The sequence below is a fragment of the Octopus bimaculoides genome, chromosome 9 (genome assembly GCF_046866305.1).
Source record: "Octopus bimaculoides isolate indiv1 chromosome 9, ASM4686630v1, whole genome shotgun sequence".
Taxonomy (NCBI): domain Eukaryota; kingdom Metazoa; phylum Mollusca; class Cephalopoda; order Octopoda; family Octopodidae; genus Octopus; species Octopus bimaculoides.
This window is the reverse complement of record NC_142936.1, coordinates 23,764,044-23,781,207: the sequence shown is the minus strand read 5'-3', so window position 1 is coordinate 23,781,207 and position 17,164 is coordinate 23,764,044. Positions and strand designations below refer to the sequence as shown.

Genomic DNA, 17,164 nt, shown 5'->3' with positions numbered 1-17,164 from the left:
ACTCTATATAAGGGTTCACAAAAAATATAAGTAGGTGGTATGCTTTAGCTGGTCAGTAAGTTTCTTTACTTGTTGATGTTATTTCGGGCATTTCCTGTTTGCGTTTGGAAGGTGGAGGTTATTAGTCGAGCATGTCATGGTACTGGTAGTATAGAAATTTGTTTATCTCGCGCTTTGATGTCCATAGTACGATGTGGGTAGGTGCGAAAGTTGTTGGTCTGTATATTTCTCTCTAGGGGTTCGTTGTCCTACAAGCAATTTGATCGAATAGTTAGAAATTTTAAACTCTGTTTCATGGAGGTAGAGTTTGTGGGTTATGTGTTTATATGTATTTTTCAATTCTGTTTCAAACTTAATTTATAATATATTATTTTAGGCCTATAGATATATGAAAAAAGCAAGGCATTATAAAAAAAAAGTGTGTATATATTCATATATAAAACTAGGAAAACATTTCATTTTAAAAATAGATTTAATTTTTGTTTAATTTTCAAGTTTTTGATTTTAAAGAAGGGAGAATAAAAAGAAGTGTCTTCTGACTTGCTTTCATGTAGATATATATTTATGTAAATATATGTAGATTTGTGCAGTTATGTTGGGAAATCTTTTTAGGAGGATTTTAATCGGAGATTGGGGAAATTTTTAATGATTTCTTACTTCTTGTTCAGTATAAATGGTTTTTTATGTATGTATATATGTATGTATGTATGTATGTATGTATGTATTTATATATGTATGTATGTATGTATGTATGTTTGTATGTATGTATGTATATATATAAAAGTTATATATATATATATATATATATATATATATATATATATATATACAACAATATGAGTTCAAATCGCACCAAGGTTAACTGTGCCTTTCATCCTTTCATGGTCCACTAATATATTATCGATTCAGAAGTCCAACGTTATAGATTGGCAAATTGCCAGAATACCATGCTGCATCCATTTCGCTTGTTTAAATTCTGCCAGCCACCTGCCATGCCACTAGTGCCAAGCTGTATCAGCCTTTGCTCTTGCCATTGACAATACCAATGGCAGGAAAAGAGAAGGTAAACTTTCATTCATGGCAATTGTTAGTCTTCCACGGGAAAAACGAGAAAGAAAGAAAGAAAGAAAGAAAGTAAGTAAGAAAGAAAGAAAAAACGAAAGAAAGAAAGAAAGAAAGAAAGAAAGAAAGAAAGAAAGAAAGAAAGAAAGAAAGAAAGAAATACAGACAGAACTTCCTTAAATCTTGTTCAATATTTTCAACTCAAAAATCGAAAAGAACTTTTGTTATAACAGCATATATAAAAACACATACTAAAACATACGCACATACACATATACGCGCATATACATATACATATATACATACATATATATATATATATATATATATATATATATATATATATACATTTGCATATGTATATATGTATGTATGTATGTATGTTTGTTTGTATGTATGCATGTATGTATGAAACTGCGTATTCTCTGGTTTTCTTGCGTTTGTTTACCAAACGTATTAAACACCTGCTAAATTGTCTTCCATTCTCGCGAGACATGAAAGAAAACCAGATTCTTAAGTTTATTCAATAAAAATACATTTTATTTGTTATTTCCACAGTAAAATTCGTTCAGAATCCATTTGCTGTAATTACCAGCACGCTTGGCGGTAAGCGACAGATACGTTATTTCATTCCCTTGATGAAGTCTGTTCTTTTCTGTTTCAGACCGCACTTAGATTCCTTATGTAATAATAGCCGATGTAAACGTTGGCTGGTTTGTTCGTTCTTTCGTTCGTTATGCGATCGATTGGTTAGTTGGTTGTTTAGTTTGTTGATTGATTGTCCCAGTCACGCTTTACATAGGAGAGAGAAAGGGGGAGAGGAAGAGAGGAAGGGAAAGAGAGGTGCAGAGAGAGGTGCAGAGAGAGTAAACATGAAAAGGTGCAAAATTACTGCACATACTAGGCTTTGTGGCAGGCGCTCAGTAAAGGAAAGCGATACACACACACATACACAGTGAGAGAGAAAGAATTATACAGAGATAGATGAGAAAGAGGAGAGGAGTTAAATGATAGCGTGTAGTTATGGGAGAAGTTCAAATAGGTGTAGATTGCAATTATACTGATAAAATTCAGTAAAATACTAACATATATTTATTGCAAATATACAAATAAAAAATTTGTTTTATATAATTTTATTTTAAGGTAATATATATTCTATTTTTTGAAAATTAGTATTCAATTCATCATTTTGTCTCTAAGTAATAAGAAATTCGATAGAAGTTGAATTATAATTAAAATTTGTATGATATATTTGCTGACATTTTAAGGTGGTGCTCCAGCATGGCCAGAATCAAATGACAGAGACAAGTAAAAGAATATATAAGTTTACTGCACGTGTAGGTGTCTGAATAAATCTGTATATGTAAGCTTTTGTATGCTTATGTGTGTGTCTGTGTGTGTGTGTGTGTGTGTGTGTGTGTATACATACATATACATACATATACATATATATATTTTGTTTTGGGATAAAAAGAAAAATAAGTGGAAATTTTACCGGTGCGTGTGTTAAATTTTAAGGCACAATAAAAAATGACTCTCCCCAGACACAACAGAATACATATATATATATTTCACACGAGTAAGCTCATAAATGCAAAACATGGTGGAAAGAGATATTGAATATTGAAGGTAAAGTAATATCCCTTTTATTAAAACTAAAAACATCTTCCCAAGCTGTTACTCAGAGTTTCACTTTTCCGTTCGTCGACGAACGGTAACATGAAACTCTGAGTAACAGCTTGGAAAGATTTTTTCAGCTTCAATAAAAAAAAAAGCATATATATATCGAGTTGAATAATATTCTTAAGGTGCAATTTACTCACAAGCAGCACCTTTTAGAGATTGTCGCTAATTCAGTTCTTAACCAAATTGAAAACTGTTAACATTTTTGAAGAGGACTGGTCCCGAGCTACATTTTGGTATTATAATTGAAATTTGATCCAGTAGAAAAAAAGGTTACATCAAAATTTGTAGCAACGTTACAGCGGGGGTAAGTAACGCCACCAATCAAGTTTAGATCTAAATAACTTTTTTTATTTTATAAGTAAAATATATTTATCTTAGCTTCAATGATACAAGAAAGCATAAAGAATTTCATAGTTTTGATCCTATGCAACAAAAATTTGTATTAAAAAATTGTAAAGTAAAATATCATGAAAAAAAAATATAAAATTGAATTTATGTATAATTAACTTTTTTATTTTGAAAACAAGCTATATTTAAATTAAGCTTAAATGATAGAGCTCAATTCGAAGAATTTCATGGTATCAATCTCATGCGATGAAGTTTTAAAAGAAAAAAGTCATGAGTGTTTGTTTCTCAAATTTGAGGGGGATGATATAGTTCTTTACATTTTATGAATATAGTTCTATAAGGGGACTCTTAATATAAGTCACCGGCGTCATTGAGATAAGGAAAAAATTGTCAACGACACCGCTAATTGACACATTCGAGACATTATTAATTAGCATAATAGCATAGCCTGGAAAAACATGGATTACATGGAAAAACGCGAGCAAGAGAAATAATATTCTGGTAAATTACAGGACAAGTTATTACACTTGGAAAAGTTCAGGACAACTTATTACATCTGGCAAAGCAGAGGACTGGAAAATTTATACTTAAAATATTGCAGCTAAGGATAAAATTTGAATATTAAAAATTATTTGATTTTAAAGTAACATTATAATTAATTATTTTTTAAATTTCTACTCTAAGCACAAGGCCTTGAAAATTTGTGGGGAAGGTAGATTGTCGATTACATTGACCCCAGTGCGTAACTGGCACTTATTTCATTGAACCCGAAACCTCTGCGGAATTTGAATTCAGAACGTAGCCGCAGACTGAGTTCAAATTCTGCCGAGGTCGACTTTGCCTTTCATCCTTTCGGGGAAGGGTGCGTGCGCGTGTGCGCGCGTGTGTGTGTGTACGCAAACGATAAGCTTCCACACAGCTTATGTTTACCATATTTATTCACAAGATATTTCGTCGATCCGGAGCTATGATAGAAAATATAATCCAAGATACTGAACAGTGGGACTAAACCTAAAACACCGGGATTGCGAAGCGAATTTCTCAGCCACTCACCCAAACCTGTGCAGCTACCCGGGCAGAGACGATTTTCTACTAGCATATATAATTTATACTTACAAGGACCATAACTTCCTTCGTTAAAGCTAATTAAAATTCATAGTGTAAGTGTGGCTGTCAAACTGACAGTTACCAAGTCCCACATTTTCTTTACTAATGAGAAGAAATAAAATTTTGCATCCATCGAGTTCTTTCTTCGCCATGATGTTGGACAGCTTTAGACTTAGATTTACCACAGTCACGAGTCACAGGACTCATAAGGCCATAGATTCACCCGGTTTCCATGCGAATAAGAGACTGGGATTACAACACTCTCCACACCTTGAACGAGACGCGAGTCCCTTGCAGAGCTAACTTCCCAGCTATTGCTGGAACTCATTTACATAAAATGTAAATGAGTTTTTCTCAACAACACAACGCACCGCCCGGCCCGAGAATCGAAAGTGCTATCGCAATCGTGATTTCGAAACCCCTAATCACAAGGCCAAATGCCTTCACCTTCTGGGCACCTTTAAGAATCTCTAAATTCAAACATGTCAACTTGTTCGTTCCGTTTTCAACTCTGTGAGTTACTGGACAGTGTTAGACGTTAACTGAAGTATTTAACCACTAGATTTGAAGGTGGTTCACGTTACATTCGAAAGGAAACTAGATTGTTCAGCTTACCCTGTAAAAAGATGTATATATTTGTTTTTAAGATATGCAATCTTATGCAGAATCCACATTGTGTAATCAGTAACACGATCTCCGGAAAGCAATAAATGTGTGGGATCGGTTTTTGTTTATTTTTTTGTCTTACGCTGTATTTGTAAATGTCTTCTCTGTGTGTGTATGTGTGTGAAATATTTAACAGATGCAACAGAGTGACTCAAGTGCCGAGAGTTTCGTGTATTCGCACCTATCAGTTTGAGTCACTCTGTTGCTTCTGCTAAATATTAATAAAAATAGACATACACTCGAATTTTGAGTTTTATCTGTCCTGTCTGCATCACCATATCAGTATACATACATACATACATACATACATACATACATACATACATACATATATATATATATATATATATATATATATATATATATATATATATATATATGCAGCAACAGATGTAAAGAAACTTTTTGGGGATTTTGGAAGCGTCGTGTGTATCGTATCATAAAGACAAGAAAGTAATATTTCGAACGCAGTATAGCCGTAATATTATTTTCTTGTCTGTATGATATATATATATATATATCATATAGACGTTGTGGCTTGCCCCTCGCAGTCCCTTTGAATATCTTCGAGTTATATTCTTAGCTCTTATTTCTAGCAATTGTAGGTACCATTTTGCACCCTTAATTATGTATTCTACCTTTTTGGTTTTTAATTACTTTAGCCACCTATATTGTAATGTATTTAATATTAATTTATCGTTATAACATTTTATTGTACATACATACATACATACATACATACAAACATACATACGTACATACATAGAAGGTTCTTTTTTATAGCCGGTCAGAGAGTGCTCTTTGGTTTCGCACCTATAAATCACTTAACCGTATAGGTGACTCATCAGCCTCATTACAAACAACCTTTTAAATATTATTGCTCTAGCATTTTTAGAGTGTGCTTCTTTTCGGATATATGAACTACTAACTGACATATATATATATATATATATATATATATATATATATATATATATATATATATATATATATATATGTGTGTGTGTGTGTGTGTGTGTGTGTGTGTGTGTGTGTGTGTGTATGTATGTATGGTTCGAGAGATTCGTACGTTGACCAACGCACGAAACTCTCTGGTCTTGAGTCACTCTGTTTCTGCTAAATATTGATAAACTGATGTGTGTGTGTGTGTGTGTGTGTGTGTGTGTGTGTGTGTGTGTGCGTGTGTGTGTGTGTGTGTGTGTGTGTGTGTGTGTGTGTGTGTATGTGTGTGTGTGTGTATATATGTGTGTGTGTGTGTGTGTGTGTGTGTGTGTGTGTGTGTGTGTGTGTGTGTGTATGTGTGTGTGTGTGTGTTTGTGCAGAGATAGAAAGAGAGAGAGAGAGAGAGAGTTTTTGAAGTGATGTACAGATATTGTATATTGAGAATAATAAGGTAGTCAGAATGTTGGATGATAATATATATTTTTATTTACATTTTAGCGCTTTCTTCTGTTATCGGATTTATCAAAAAAGTGGTTTATAGTAAGTTTGCTTCGCCTTTTTATATATGTATATTAAAAAATGCTAGATCTTGAAATTTAATTATAATTCTTACTAGAGAAAATCAAAAACAACATCTGGTCTTCCAATTAAAAACCTTGACTACTTGAATCCAAAAAATTGCTTTCCCACCCTAAAAAGGAGAAAAAGCAACATATTGAATCCTAATCAATCAAGCAAGTTTAACCACACTGATGCAAAGACTACGCTTCCTTTACCACCCCCCTTTCCCTCTCACGCTTTTTCCTCTTTCTGTTCCCTTCCTCTGCAAACCCCCAAAATATTCCTTCTACTTTCTTTTCTTTTCTCTTCTCTGTCTTCACTATCTCCCACTATCTCCTCTTGTCTCACCCCCTGCACCTTCGTTTCTAATTTGTTCCTCTCTTTTCCCCGCCCTCGCTCTCTCTCTCTCTCTCTCTCTCTCTCGCTCTCTCTCTCTCACTCTCTCTCTCCCTCTCTCTCTCTCTCTTTCTTCCTCTTTCTCTCTAAAACATCATCAGTTTCAATTTTATATAAAAAGGGGAAGCAAACTTACTATAAACTACTTTTTCGATAAATCCGATAACGAAAAAAATCGCTAAAATGTAAATAAAAATATATATAATCATCTAACATTCTGACTACCTTATTCTCAATATATATATATATATATATATACATATATATATATATATATATATATATATATATATATATATATATATATATATATATATATATATATATATATATATATAAAATCAGCAGCATCAGTCGTCCGTTCACGAAACTATAATATCCCTCACTCTCTGATTTTAATTGTCTTTGTCCTCCATCAGGACTTTGATTTCAGAATCAAAGTTTATGCCAATATTCACTCTCAGCATTTTTGGAAAGATCTTCATTCCTGCTCCTCTGCGCTGCTTGCCTTCTGATGGTGACCAAAATAAAGCTTCGAAGCGGTTGGTCTCCAGTTTTTTGGCAATGTCCAGCAAAACGTAATCTCCTCTGCCGAATGATGTCTGACAGCCGTGGTTATATGATCTCTCCAACTAATGTTAAAATTCTTCTCAGTAGCTTAATATATGATCCATCTATTTTTTTTTTCGTGGTATGATCCAAGTTTCTGAGTTGTATAGTTGTATAGTTTCCACACATACCCCGAAAAATCTAAGTTTCAATTATCTGTCCATGTTAGACTTCCGTATTTTGTATGGCTTATTTAATACTGTCCATACCAGTCCTTTCCTTACGTTAAAATCACTCTTACCCGACTAATGATTTTACCAGTTAAGGATTTTACTTGATAATCGTCATTGAATCCATCTGTTACAATTTCTGTTTTCCTAGAATTAACAAATAAACCAACTAGATTAGCTACATGTTCAACACAAAGTGATAAATTTTCTGCTAACTGCAATGATTCATTGATCATTAATGATATCACCAGCATAAACAAAATCCTTTAGTCGTATCTCTGGATACTGTGATCCCTCCTGGTTTCTGTAACTATTCCACAATTTTTATAAGAGAAGTTCCTTCCAATGAATAATCCAAAAGAAATAATGAATAAAAATAGAGCTTATGTATCACCTAGAAATATGCTACATAAAATACTGAAAAAAGAGGTTTCTCTATCTGGCGTTATCGTATGGGCTTCTGTGTTCTCGGAGATTAGTTTAATTGCATTTACTATCAAAGGTACTACGCCAATATGTTTTAAGAATTTGAAAGATCTGTGAATAGTAATGCTAATGGCAAATTGATAAAGTACAATATTAAAGCCTCATAGTAGCCAAATTACCAATTGGTTTTATCCCAGAGGTTGAAAATAAGTACGACAATCATCAAAAGTGTGCTTATGGCATCACTTGAACTAAGCTCTCAACTTCTCTCTGTTATGAAACCCACTGGTAACTTTGCTATTATGGAACTCTAATACTGTATAATAATAATAATAATAATAATATGCCACAAGGGCAGCCATTTTTGGAGATTAAATCGACCTCAGTATTTCAATGGTACTTAATTTATCGACCTCGAAACGATGAAAGGTAAAGTCGACCTCGGTAGAATTTTAATAATAATAATAATAATAATAATAATAATAATAAGAAGAAGAAGAAGAAGAAGAAGAAGAAGAAGAAGAAGAAGAAGAAGAAGAAGAAGAAGAAGAAGAAGAAGAACAAGAAGAAGAACAAGAAGAAGAAGAAGAAGAAGAAGAAGAAGAAGAAGAAGAAGAAGAAGAAGAAGAAGAAGAAGAAGAAGAAAATGATACCAGGCTTACCATCTCTACAGGAGGTGCAAAAAATCGTGCTAACTGGAACGACTCATGTACTAAGAAGAACATTATCGCTGTGAAAACAACATCCATTCATGATTTTTTTTTTTTTCTTAAATACATGTTTTACCTATGAATTTGCGTGTGTAAATTGGGAATGCATACAACGTTTCTCTGCCCTAGGTGTACGGAAAATACTCGGCGAGAAATGGGAAAAAATTTGAAGAAAGAAGAAAAAAAAACATAATAATAATAATAATAACAACAACAACAATAATAATAATGATAACGCTAATAATAACAACAACAACAATAATAATAATAATAATAATAATAATAATAATAATAATAATAATAATAATAATAATAATAATAATAATAATAATCATAAAATACATAGAGCACTCAATGAACAAATGGCAGACAGTGCTACAGCTCCAAACAAAAGAGGGACTTGTGAAAACGAAAGCCATCCCCATTAGAAGAGGAATATTCCAGGGAGACACGCTCTCTCCACTCCTGTTCTGCCTGGCACTCACACCTTTAACAGAATTGCTAAATAGAACTGGATGCGGTTACAAATGCTATGGAAAAACAGTCAGCCACCTTCTATATATGGATGACCTAAAATTATATGCAAAAAACGACAAAGAGCTAGAAACACTACTACAGACAGTACACGGCTTTACCAAGGAAATAGAAATGAAATTCGGATTAGAAAAATGTGCCAAAGCAACCCTGAAAAGAGGAAAATTAGTTAAAAGTAGCAATATAACACTAGATAAAGCCAATGAAATAAGAGAACTAGACGAAAGCCAACCATATAAGTATTTGGGAGTCAATGAACTAGATAGGATACAACATACACAAATGAAAGAAAAAATAAAGAAAGAGTACTATAGACGAGTTAGATCAATACTAAAAACAGAGCTCAATGCTAAAAACAAGGTAATGGGTATCAACACTTTAGCTGTCCCAGTTATAAGCTACAGCTACAACATCCTTAACTGGACACTAAACGAACTATGTAAAATAGACAGGAAAACAAGAAAAATAATGACAGGATATAGGATGCACCACCCAAAATCTGACATAGAAAGGCTATATATACAACGCACAGAAGGTGGCAGGGGTCTTATACAGCTAGAAAACTATTATAAAATAACCACCATAGGACTGCAAAAATACCTACTCCAGAAGCAAGGGAAACTAATACAAATAGCCACAAAACACGAGCAAAACAAAAAACTGTTTTCAGTATTTAAGGAAGCTGACAAATACAAACAAGAAATCAATCTACCTAACAAATACGAAGAAGAAGAAGAAGAAGAAGAAACAACAAAAGCTATAAAACAAATGAAATCCAAAGTAAAACTAGAACAGCAACGGACCATGATAAAACGATGGCAAGAAAAGCCCCTACATGGTAAATACTGGGCTAAACTAAATGCGAAAGAAATAGACAGAGAAAAATACCAGCAATGGCTGAGAAGCTCAGGACTCAAAGCAGAGACTGAAGGATTTTTAATTGCTGCACAAGACCAAAGCCTCCCCACCAGAAATTACCAAAAACACAATGAAAAGAAATATAACAAGTAACTGTAGAATATGTGGAGCTCGACAAGAAACAATAAATCATATTATCTCTGGCTGCCCAGTCCTGGCTAAGAAGGAATATATTCACAGACACGACAGAGCTGGGACCTATATACACTGGAAGCTATGCCAACATTATGGAATAGCAACAGAAAAAAGATGGTATAAACACACGCCAGAAAAGGTCACAGAAAACGAGAAAGCAACCATACTCTGGGATATGCCAATACACACAGATAGAGAAATTAAGGCAAATAGACCAGATATAGTTGTCAAAGATCATGAAGGAAAAAAATGCTTTCTAATTGATGTTTCAATACCAGCAGATGACAACGTTTCTCTAAAAGAAATGGAAAAACTTTCAAAATACAAAGACCTGGAAATAGAGATAACTCGAATGTGGAATCTAAAAACAGAAACAATTCCTATCATAGTAGGTGCCTTAGGTATAATAAAAAAATATTCAGACAAATACATAACAAAAACACCAGGACTTACAAATATATATAACATACAGAAAATTGCACTACTGGGTACTGCACACATTCTACGCAAAACACTTTCAATACAGTAAACATAAGAGCACCACAGCAAACCACAGCACATACCCAAGGCGCACAGAGCTGCGCTCGGTAGTGAAGTGAAAGCACGTTATAAAAATAAAACTACTGAATAATAATAATAATAATAACAATAGTAATAATGATAATGATGATGATGATAATAATAATAGATGCAGTACCAAGCAGTGGCTCTCATGGCTTTTGATCTTAACTGATTGGAAGTATTATCATGTACGTGCTTTCTCTCTTGGTATAAAAGATGGGCTACACCAAATATTCTGCTCAATACCAACAGATTTGCTTGTCAGTTGCTTGACCTTAACCAGTTGAGCATTTCCCTTAGTGGCTGATGATAAGTGCAACTCTGATCATGAGCAGAAGTAGTGGGGGGTGGGGGAGCATCATAGCCATGTATTGAGAGGAATTCTTCGTGGTTTGAATAATTCACTTCTGGAAACATGGGTGTTTCGTTCAACATCCTTAAGAAATCCTTATTCAGGAGCCTTTTGAGCAGAATGGGCTACCCAATCTGAAGAAAATTCTAACTGGGCCCCACCTGCAAGGTAATGCGCTGTTTGTCTTGATATGAGATCACGACGTCGCGCATATATGGTTGTGATGCATGTGCCTCGTGTACCCTTATCAGACGGGTAATCATGATGGGTATACTGGGCTTCGTATATTTAACCTTAGCGTCATTGTGATGGCCTGCACTGCTCTTTCACTCAATAATAATAATAATAATAATAATAATAATATGAGATCACCATGTCATGCACATATGGTTGTGATGCATGTGTCTGGTATACCCTTATCAGACGGGTAGTCATGATGGGTATTTTGGGCTTCGTATATTTTACCCCAGTCTGACTTTGTTGGCATGCATTGCTCTCTCAATAATAATAATAATAATAATAATAATAATAATAATAATAATAATAATAATAATAATAATAATAATAATAATAATAATAATAATATGCCTACCCTATTAACTAATAAGGTAATTATTTTCTGACCCATGGATTTTTAGACATCTATGAAGAGATATATGTAGATTGTATAGCAAATTTATCATATCTTTTGAGGGATCTGTAAAACATAAATAAGGCAATGTAATATTGCTTAGGAATTTTCGAAACAAACAAGCAAAAGATAATCCAAAACTCAAACAAGATCTATTTATGAGAAACCCATTGTTGCCCGTTTCTCGTTATTTACACAAACCCTATAAATGAACCATTCTTTATTAATATCCAACCTAACACATCTTCATTTACAATAGATTTATGGTATTTTACAATTATAGAAAGAAATTTATGGCTTTAAGTTTCACAACAGGAAAATCAAAAATTTCTTTGCAAATTTTGATAAAGCTAGTGTCGTTTAAGCACGAATATTTGCAAGGATATTATTGCAAATGGCTTTGAACAAAGATTCCAAGAAATCATATCTTATCAAACGTTCCTTTTTTGGGGGGGGTTTTTTGCTCTTTTTTAAATTTTATTTTCATTAATCAAACATTTGTAGGCCGTCTTCCAAGGGTAGTGAGATCGATGCAATCTGATGCCAAACTAAAACATTCACAGGGTAAATTTCCACAGGAAAAACGTAGGTAAAGAGGGAATCAGAGGCCTGGTTATGTGTGTAATAGAGGAAATGTGTGTAATAGAGGAAATTCTACTAAACGCAACCAAGGAGCAGATATTGGTGTTAAATAGAGCAACATATAAAGTTTATTGCCCGACTTAAGAGCCGTGTCTAGGACAAGCGTACTTACCTCTAAATCCAGATCTTTCCAAAACAGTAATGTCACGCCATTCGATTCTATTTCTATTGTTTGTGATCATTGTAGCTTCTCTTCCTATTGTTGCTGTTGGATTCATGTTTGCTTGTAATTTCGAACATCTGGTTCTTCTTGATTCATATGATGAATCGGAAGGTATTGAGGATATTTTTTTCTTCTTGTGTTTCTCCTTACTTTTGTTTATGCTAGGAGTACTCTTCATGAATAACATTGAGTTTCTGTAGTAGAAGTTTTGTTTCTGTTATTGTGACTATTTGCATTGTAGTTTTTTGGGGAGTTTTTTGTAGCTTCATCAATCGGTGAGTCGGAAACAGTGGTAGAGAGAAACACTCAGTTCTCGTTTCTCCTCACTGGAGAAGATATCTCTGTAATAATCTACTTTGCCACTAATGTAACACTTCGAAACAAAAATATTCGGAGATATCTGGAAGATACCTAGGTGCAACCAACACTTGGAAATCTAGTAACATTGCCATTCAAATTTTCTGACATTAGACTTAAATTCTATAACTTACCCGTGTTCCTTTACTATTCTTTTCTACCCTAGGCTCAAGGCCCGAAATTTTAGGGAGGGGGCCAGTAGATTAGATTGACTCAGTACGCAAATGGTACTTAATTTATCAACCCTGAAAGGATGAAAGGCAAAGTCGACCTCGGCGGAATTTGAACTCAGAACGTAAAGACTGACGAAATACCGCTAAACATTTTGCCCTGCGTGCTAACATTTCTGTCAGCTCCCCGCCTTCGTGTTCCTCTACTATGGTTTGGTCCCTGTTATGTGGCACATAGTTGTCTCTTACTTTTGTCACCCGAGATACTATATATAAAATTGGATCATCATAAATTCTTGGATGTCATGTGGTTGTGACTACTCTTCCAGCTTCTCGTTCGTTTTTACAAAGATTCTCCGCCCTTCTGTGCTGTTTCCTTTTTGTTAGACGTTCTACTGTTGTCCATATCTCTTTCATCTATTTTTCTAATCGCGCTTGAGTTAGACACTGCAAAGTACGTTCTTTACGATTGATGCAACTGTAAAGACTAGTCTTTGTTTTTAGTACTGCTCACCTCCGCCACACAAAGCATCCCAGGGAGACATTATATCCCACCTTTCAGGGTGTATAATGTCGTTCTTGTATTTTTCAATAGTTTCTGATTTCCCCTCGAGCCAGTGGAATGTCCGTTTGCTCACTATACAAATAAAAGATAAACTCTGCTCTCTAATCTCATCGTTATAGTCATGTTGTTGCTAATACTATTGCTATTTTTGTTCTTGTTGTTGCTAATACTATTGCTATTCTAGTTCTTGTTGTTGTTGCTGCTGCTGTTGTTGTTGCAAATAGCAGTGTAAATCTCGTTAGCATGTCTTTGCAGCAACGCCAATGTAATAGCGGTAGCATCTGCTTTCATAGTGACGTCAATGGTTTTAGTTGCTATGGCGGCAACATTGGTGGTTGTTAGCATGTTACTGTTGTTGTCATTTTTAATTATTGTGGATTCGCTACTTCTCTCTCTCCTTCCCTTTCTCTCTCTTTCTTTCTCTTTACATCATTTCTCTTGTCTTTCGCAACTGCTTCCATACGGACATTGTGATGTTATCATTGGAATCCATGTTTTTTTAATATAAAAGAAAAACAGAATCTTCTACAAAAAAAATAGCAAACGTTCAATGGTGATCCCGTTCTGTAGCAGGGACATCATAAAAGAAAAAAACTACACTCCTAAATTGTGAATCAATATCTACAAAATTGTAGACAAAAATATGTAAAGATTCCTTTTAGGATAAACATAACAAAACATTGAGTGAATGCAATAATAATAATAATAATAATAATAATAATAATAATAATGCCCAGAATGAATGCAATAATAATAATAAAGGTTTCAAATCTTGCCACAAGAGCAGCCATTTTGGGGGAGGGTAAGTCGATTACATCGATCCCAGTGTTTTACTGGTACTTAATTTATCGACCCTGAAAGGATGAAAAGAAAAGTTGACCTCGATGGAATTTGAACTCAGAACGTAGCGACGGGCGAAATACCGCTAAGCATTCCATCCAGCTCGCTGCCTTAAACAACAACAACAACAATAATAATAATAATAATAATAATAATAATAATAATAATAATAATAATAATAATAATAATAATAATACCAACTACTAAAAACTGAAGATACAAAATGTCTGATGAACTACCGACCAATAACGTCTCAACACCACCTGCAAAATTCTCACATCTATACTAATTGAAAGAATATACGCTTTCCTTGAACAGAACTTCACAAGCTCAAAAGGGTTGTAAACGAAATTCTTATGGGTGTAAAGACCATAAATAGATTGATTGTAAAGAATTGCCGGAGCAAGAACAAGAACCTGAATATGGCATGGATAGACAACAGGAAAGCGTCTGATAGTGTCCCACATAAATGGCTACTCAAGGCCCTCGAGATATACAAGATCTTTCCTGTCGTCTCCAAATTCTTACAAGATAGCAATCCCAAGTGGAACACACGTCTCTTTCCAAATCTTAGAAATGGGATGAGCCAATCCAAAACATCAACATCAAACGAGACATCTTCCAAGGTGAATCCTTCCTTCCATTATTTTTTGCATGGCACTGATCCCGCTCTGAAACGAACTGATTAACACTAAGTATGGGTACAAAATGCTTAATACTATAATAAACCATCAGTTTTATATGGACGATCTGAAGTTGTTTGCTAGGAATGACCAAAAGCTAGTAGGGCTTTTAGTAATTGTTAAAGAATTTAGCAATGACTGGATTTTGGCCTCGATAAATGTCATAAAAGCAATATTTGTAACAGGCAAGCTCAGACAAACAGTTTCCATTAAATTAGATACCGATGCTACCATCAAGGATCTTGACCCACAAGAAAGTTATAAATACCGAGGGATAAACGAAGTGGATGGTATACATCATGTTACTATAAAGGAAAAAATAAGAGTGGAGTTCTAAAGGGGTATAAGACTTGTACTGAAGACTGAACTCATCTCGAAAAATCGCATCGAAGCCATTAACACCGTGGCACTACTAGTACTCCAATACAGTTTGAACATCATTGACTGGACAGGAAGACGAGAAAAGACTGGACAAGAAGACGAGAAAAGACTGGACAAGAAGACGAGAAAAGACTGGACAAGAAGACGAGAAAAGACTGGACAAGAAGACGAGGAAAGACTGGACAAGAAGACGAGAAAAGACTGGACAAGAAGACGAGAAAAACATCCAAGGACTAGCCCCCCACTCCCACAAAACTGCTGTGGAGGCGCGTGCCTAGTGGTTAGAGTGTTGGACTCATGAGCTTAAGTTTGTTGTTTCAATTCCTGGACTAGGCGATGCGTTGTGTCCTTGAGGAAAACACTTCATTTCACGTTGCTCCAGTCCACTCAGCTGCCAAAATGAGTCATCCTACGACGGGCTGGCGCCCCGTCCAGGTGGGGAAGTCTGACAGAGACAAACAGCTGAAAGTTTGAAGTCACTGTCAAATTTTTCCTTGTAAAAGTTTGATATACATACATAAGTATATAAGTAATGTTCGTAGCCGCTTCAACATGGCTATTTGTTCAAACGAACTTTACTACGATTTTTTAACCTCCAGAGGGCAGCTCCTCTAGCTGGTTAATGATGCACAACTGCATCTAAGATATTGCGAGCAGGGGAGCAAATCCCTGTACGTGTTTGCGTGTGTACGCACATATATACATATATATATATATATATATATATATATATATATATATATATATATATACATAAATACATATATTTATACATAGAGTGTATAATTTTGAACAAATCACAATTATAACGAAGGGGCTATTAAAAACCCTTACATGCCTAGAAATAGCAGTCAAAAACGCTATAAAGCCACTATAACTACTCATATTATATCTTCTCAACTATAAAAACTGTCGACGAGCAACATGACATAAAAATTCAAAATCTAAATAAAAATAAATGGTTAGTCCTCTATTGCAATTTCGAAGTTAGGACCCAAAAGTAGATCCATTCTTCTGGCAGGTAAGAGTTTTTATGACCCTCTCAGTTATAATTGTGATTTATTCACAATTATATACTCTTCTTTTATGAAAAAAAATTTTAATTTTCATTGCCTGTTCTAGCCGCTGATACTCACATTTCAGTACTCACATTCAGTACTCTTCTTTCCCTCCACTTTTCACTTCACTGTGTCCCTGTCATTTTTTTTCGCCCCTGCCTAATTCTTTTGTCCCTCTGCCTCTACCCCTCTCTCTCTTCTCTTCCCACGTGACCGGTGTTCGGCCAAGCCTGATCTTTCTTTCTTGGCCGGCCGTTGTGCGTGCAACATCGTTATTCCCCACTGTGCTTGTGAAATCTTGTATTCCTGCTGTAAGGCCTTATTTCCACACACGCCAGCTTAATTTAATTCGTCCTTAGTCGAAAGATAACTGTTGTTGTGTCCTGTTTTATTATTTTTATTGTATTTGTGTAACATTGTTCATTGTTTTCCGTCCTTGTTTTTGTATACATTCGCTGCATTCTTCCAAGGAATCTAATGCTCTTAGCTTA

General features: G+C 34.6%; 2 protein-coding genes across 2 annotated transcripts in view; one reads left to right on the top strand and one right to left on the bottom strand.

Annotated features, from left to right (window-relative positions):
* Nucleotides 1-17,164, bottom strand: part of LOC106868947 (checkpoint protein HUS1) — a 247,580-nt gene that overhangs the window by 59,154 nt on the left and 171,262 nt on the right. The gene's annotated exons all lie outside the window — the stretch shown is intronic.
* Nucleotides 1-17,164, top strand: part of LOC106882048 (voltage-dependent calcium channel gamma-5 subunit) — a 308,900-nt gene that overhangs the window by 290,491 nt on the left and 1,245 nt on the right. The gene's annotated exons all lie outside the window — the stretch shown is intronic.